Genomic DNA, 6,000 nt, shown 5'->3' with positions numbered 1-6,000 from the left:
GCTCGGCCTTGGCCAGAGGCGGGTCCAACTTGGAGCCAGGGAAGCTTCTAGCAGCTTCTCACAGGAGCCACCCCTGTAGCCCCTTCCCCACTGCACAAACCCCCACCACACAAACCCAACACAAAGGGCTGGAAAGAATGTCCTATGAGGAGCGGCTAAGAACACTGAGCTTATCTAGTTTGGAGAAAAGGAGGCTGAGGGGCAACCTCATTGCTCTCCACAGCTTCCTGAGGAGGGGAAGTGGAGAGGGAGGTGCTGATCTCTTCTCCCTGGTATCCAGTGACAGGACACATGGGAATGGCTCAAAGCTGCTTCAGGAGAGGTTCAGACTTGACATTAGGAAGCGTTTCTTTACCAAGAGGGTGGTCAAACACTGGAACAGGCTTCCTAGAGAGGTGGTCGATGCCCTGTGCCTGTCAGTGTTTAAGAGGCATTTGGACATTGCCCTTAATAACATGCTTTAACTTTTGGTCAGCCCTGAAGTGGTCAGGCAGTTGGACTAGATGATTGTTGTAGGTCCTTTCCAACTGAACTATTCTATTCTAACATTCTCAAAGCTCATCTGGGATGTTAAGGTTGTTAAGTCAAACTTGCAAAAGCCAGGAGATTCTGTAAGTAATATGGTCTCTTGTTTATCAGGTTCCTGAGGTCTGTCTTGTTCCTCTTACCCTCTGTCCTGTCCTTTTGACTCCTGTCCACCACTTCCTCTTCTAACTGGGTAACCAGCTCCCTCCCCCATCATTACACATTTAAAGCTCTCCTCACCAGGTTGGCCAGCCTGTTGGTAAATATGCTCTTACATCGCATCATCAGGTCATCCCATCTCTCCCTAGCAGTCCTCAAAGTGGGTCCTGTGTCTGTAAAAAGAAGCAAACAAACAAATCATCACTCTGTCAATGACACCAGCTGTGCAATCAGGTATTGACCTGCAGGGTCCATATGCTTCTCCCCAAGACTTTCCCCTTCACCAGCAGGATTGAGAACACCTGGGCCCCCATCCCTTTTACCCTAGGGCCATGTAGTGACTCTTGATGTGCTCAAGGTCCCCCTGTCACAATAATTGGTGCCCACATGGATAAGCAGCAGGGGGTAACAATCCAAGGGCCAGGCAAACCTTCTCAGTCTCTCCATGACAGCCTGGATCCAAGACCCCAGCAAGCACCAAATGTCCCTAGACAGCAGGTGGGAGGTTCTGTTCCCCTCAGGACAGAGTCTCCCACTGCTATCACTTGCTGCTTCCTCTTGGTGCTGATGCATAGTTTAGGCTTGGTTGACTCTGATGCCTCCCACAGGCACGGCTTTTTCCCCCTTGTCTGCTACCAGGGCAAGGAACTTAATCTGCAGTTGCAGATCTGCAAGTGGAGATTTCTCTTGAACTCAGAAAGCAAAGCACGCATGCTCACACATATACATATTTGCAGACTGAGACATCTTCCATAGGTGACTCACCTACCATTTCATGCGATTCTGTGAAAAAGAAGTTCCCCCTGCTCACTCCCACTTCCTAGGGCCAATAGACCCTCTTTTTGCTGCTAGAAATACCTGCCTTGTTCATTGATTAACCTCCTTTTTTTTTTTTTTTAACAAATGAAGCATGCAGCCTATAAGCAACAGCTTCCTCTAAGGGTACACCCCCAGAGCAAGTCTGTTCATGGCATGGAATGGGGCAGGAGTCCCATCGGTTAAAAAAAGATCATATGGTAATGCAAATAAACAAGAGAGCTGTTAAAGCTGTGAGAACAGTATTACTTCAGATATTTCAAATTTCTAACCACTTAACTTTGCAACTCTAATGTTAACTATTTTTGGATGCAGTATTTTACTTGCAGAACACATACCACTCCAAAGGTAGAAGATATAAATGAGGCAATCTCTTTATTTAGGAATACTACATTTTTACATTGCGTATAGTGTTGACCTAACTCTGCTTTTTGGAGTACATCCTTGCCTAGTAATAGAGGATGAATAAGCAATGTTTTTAAGTTCTGCAGTATTGAGTACTATTTCACTTTTCAGGAACTGTGGCAGAGTACAATTACTTCCTTTCTCCTTCCCAGGAGAGGCTATGCTCACATTTGGTTCTTATTCTGCAGGTCCTGTTGTGGTCAGCTAATAAGGTTTTTGAGGAACTGACAGATATAGAGAGGCGGTTCCACAAGGCTTTTTACACAGTGAGAGCATATCTGAACTGTGACAGGTACTCAGTAGGTCTCCTGGATATGACCAAGCAGAAGGTAAGCATTTGCATGTGTGTTTTACTAACACAGCATGTCTTTCTGCGTTGCTGCTAGCCACCGAGGGGCAATTGCTGGGGATGTTTTACTTTGGCAGTCAAAGTGCAAATCAATTTTGAGTCATAATTACTGGGGGGGAAGCATTTTTTTCATGCATTTTATACAAATGAAGAACCTGGGGATACAGAAAGAAGGGGTAGAAGAGAGAACTTATCACTGGGAACCAGTACCAGCAGAGGAAACCTGGGAGGGGCTGGATATGGAGAATGAATATGGAGCCAGAGGCTGGGAAGACAAAAGGAGGGGGGAAATGTGTCTGACCATTAAACAGCATTCTGGCTAAAGCCTGGAATGCAAACTCAAACTCTGTGGATAGCAAAAGTATAGTAAGATATCTGTGAAACCCCCAGTAGCATCTTCAAGCACTCATCCACATAAATGATATCTAGGCAGTTAGGTTGTCCTGGTTTCGGCTAGGACAGAGTTAATTTTCTTCCTAGTAGCTGGTATAGTGCTGTGTTTTGGATTTACTATGAGATTAATGTTGATAGCACACTGATGTTTTCAGTTGTTGCTAAGTAGTGTTTATACTAAGTCAAGGATTTTTTCAGCTTCTCATGGCCAGCCAGCAAGAAGGCTGGAGGGGCACAAGAAGCTGGGAGGGGACACAGCCAGGACAGCTGACCCAAACTGGCCAAAGAGCTATTCCATACCATATGACATCATGCCCAGTATATAAACTGGGGGGAGTTGGCTGGGAGGGGCAGATCGCGGCTCGGGAACTAACTGGGCATCGGTCAGCAAGTGGTGAGCAATTGCATTGTGCACCACTTGCTTTGTATAGTCTAATTCTTTTAGTATTGCTATTGTCATATTATTATTATCATTATCATTGTTTTTCATTCCTTTCTGTCCTATTAAACTGTCTTTATCTCAACCCACGAGGTTCTTTTTTCCCCGATTCTCTCCCCCATCCCACTGGGTGGGGGGGAGTGAGCGAGCGGCTGTGTGGTGCTTAGTTGTGGGCTGGGGTTAAACCATGACAGTCCTTTTTGGTGCCCAACGTGGGACCTGACGGGTTGAGATAATGACAGATCTGACTGGAATGCATTAGAACAAATTTGTTATAAACATACATTATATTAGTTCAATAGTCACTGGTCACAATGTTGATGCATTTCCTCTCAAAGTTGGTGCGCTTGTTCTTAAAGGTGTGTTATGTAATACCTTACTTGCAGTATATGCTCCTTGTTGTGCTGTTTATCACCCATGGGAACTGGGCCAGAGTTATCATGTTGTTGTACTTTGTAACACTGGCTTATGATACAATAGAATTGCTGGTCATGAAACTAATCTGGTATTTGTACTCAGCATTGCCGTCACCTCCGTACTTCGGGAGCCGTCTATCAGAAACTATTAATAATTACACCTTGTACCTTTTCTCATCGGAGAGCCAAGCCACGGGGGAGACACATTTCTTCACCTTCCCCTTCTCCTCCAGGCAAATTACAGTAGCTCTTGAGAACTTTGAATATCCTTGGGATGTTCAAACCAGCATGTTCCTATTGCTATGTCTCCTGAATGTGTTCCAGGCCTTGTTTAAGGTTAAACAACTGTTTAAGAATACCTTTTGGAAATCTGCCCCGAGGCTGGATAGTCATGGGTGGCATGGCATGTGGGAGAATATGGGCAGGTATCTAGAGAACTTCTCACCTCCAATGGTTTGGAACTTCACTCCCGAACAACTACAGGACCCTGATGAAGTGATAGACTATCTGAAAGGAAAATGCTGTGGCGATTCCAAAGAGGCACAACTTATCACACTGTGCTGGGCCCTGGCCAGTATCTACCAAACACTGCTCGATACTGTGCAGCACCCTCAGGGGGAAGGGAGGGAAAACAGACCGACAGATACTGCGGCTACTCCAACCCCTGCAACGGACACAGCGGCTACTGCAACCCCAGCGACAGGCAAGGCGACTACTCCAGCCCCCACAACAGACACGGTGGCTACTCTAACCTCCGCAACAGGCACTGCGGCTACTCCGACCTCCGCAACAGGTGCTGTGGCTACTCCAACCCCAGCGACAGGCACTGCGGCTACTCAAACCCCTGCGACAGGCACTGCGGCTGAACCAGAGAACCAACCTGTGCCAGTATCAGTCGCCCCTATACAGAAGAAGAAATATACAAAAAAATCAGTTCACTTAGCGAAGGATGAAGGTGAACCAGGGTCATCACGAGAACAGGAGGAAGAGGCAGAACCAGAGGTAATCACCTGATCTCTATCCCTGAGTGAGCTGCGGGATATGCAAAAAGATTTTAGCCGTCATCCAGGTGAGCACATTATCACCTGGCTGCTCCGATGCTGGGACAATGGGGCTAGTAGCCTGGAATTAGAGGGTAAGGAAGCCAAGCAGCTGGGATCACTTGCTAGGGAAGGTGGCATTGATAAGGCGATTGGAAAAGGGACACAAGCCCTCAGCCTCTGGAGGCGACTCCTGTCAAGTGTGAAGGAAAGGTATCCCTTCAAGGAAGATGTTATATGTCAACCAGGCAAGTGGACCACCATGGAAAGAGGTATCCAGTACCTGAGGGAATTAGCCATGCTAGAGATGATTTATTATGACCCGGACGGTGCACAATTACCCAGAGATCCAGATGAAGTACAATGCACATGACCCATGTGGCGGAAGCTTGTACGGAGCGCACCATTGTTGTATGCCAACCCATTGGCAGTACTAACTTGGAAAGACGAAGAGGCACCGACAGTGGATGAAATGGCTCGCCAACTCCGGCAACATGAAGAAAATCTATCTTCATCCCTACGAGCCTGTGTCTCGGCTGTGGAAAAACTGTCCGAAAAGTCCGAAAAACTGATCGAACTGATCAAAAACTCCTACTCCCCACCTGTACAGACCAATATCTCAGCTATTAGGAGTGAGCGTTCCTCTGATCAAGAGAGAGAATACAGAAGGTATACACCACGGGGTACCCTGTGGTTTTACCTGCGTGACCACGGAGAGGACATGAGGAAGTGGGATAGAAAACCTACCTCGACCCTAGATGCACAGGTATGTGAATTGAAAGGAAAAACAACCCGAAAAGGGCATTCTTCCAGGAAAATTGCTGCTCCGGTTTCCAGCAAGAGATTCCCCAGACAGAGTAGAAGGGCTTCTGACCCTCTTGAAGGGACCTCTAAGTCATTTTTACAAGAAGTGAGTGGAGAATCCTATGACCAGGATTAGAGGGGCCCTGCCTCCAGCCAGGTGGAGGAGAGGGACAACTGGGTTTATTGGACTGTGTGGATTCGATGGCCTGGCACATCAGACCCACAGGAGTATAAGGCTCTAGTGGATACCGGTGCACAGTGTACTCTCATGCCATCAAGCTATAAAGGGGCAGAACCCATCTGTATTTCTGGTGTGACAGGGGGATCCCAACAGCTAACTGTATTGGAGGCTGAAATAAGCCTAACTGGGAATGAGTGGCAGAAACACCCCATTGTGACTGGCCCAGAGGCCCCATGCATTCTTGACATAGACTATCTCAGGAGAGGGTATTTCAAGGACCCAAAGGGGTATTGGTGGGCCTTTGGTATAGCTGCCTTGGAGATGGAGGAAATTAAACAGCTGTCCACCTTGCCTGGTCTCTCTGAGGACCCTTCTGTTTTGGGGTTGCTGAGGGTCGAAGAACAACAGGTGCCAATTGCTACCACAAGGGTGCACTGGCAGCAATATTGCACCAACCGAGACTCCCTGATTCC

The sequence above is a fragment of the Gymnogyps californianus genome, unplaced genomic scaffold (genome assembly GCF_018139145.2).
Source record: "Gymnogyps californianus isolate 813 unplaced genomic scaffold, ASM1813914v2 HiC_scaffold_115, whole genome shotgun sequence".
Lineage (NCBI taxonomy): Eukaryota > Metazoa > Chordata > Aves > Accipitriformes > Cathartidae > Gymnogyps > Gymnogyps californianus.
The sequence above is the reverse complement of the archived record's forward strand: the minus strand, read 5'-3'. Positions refer to the sequence as shown.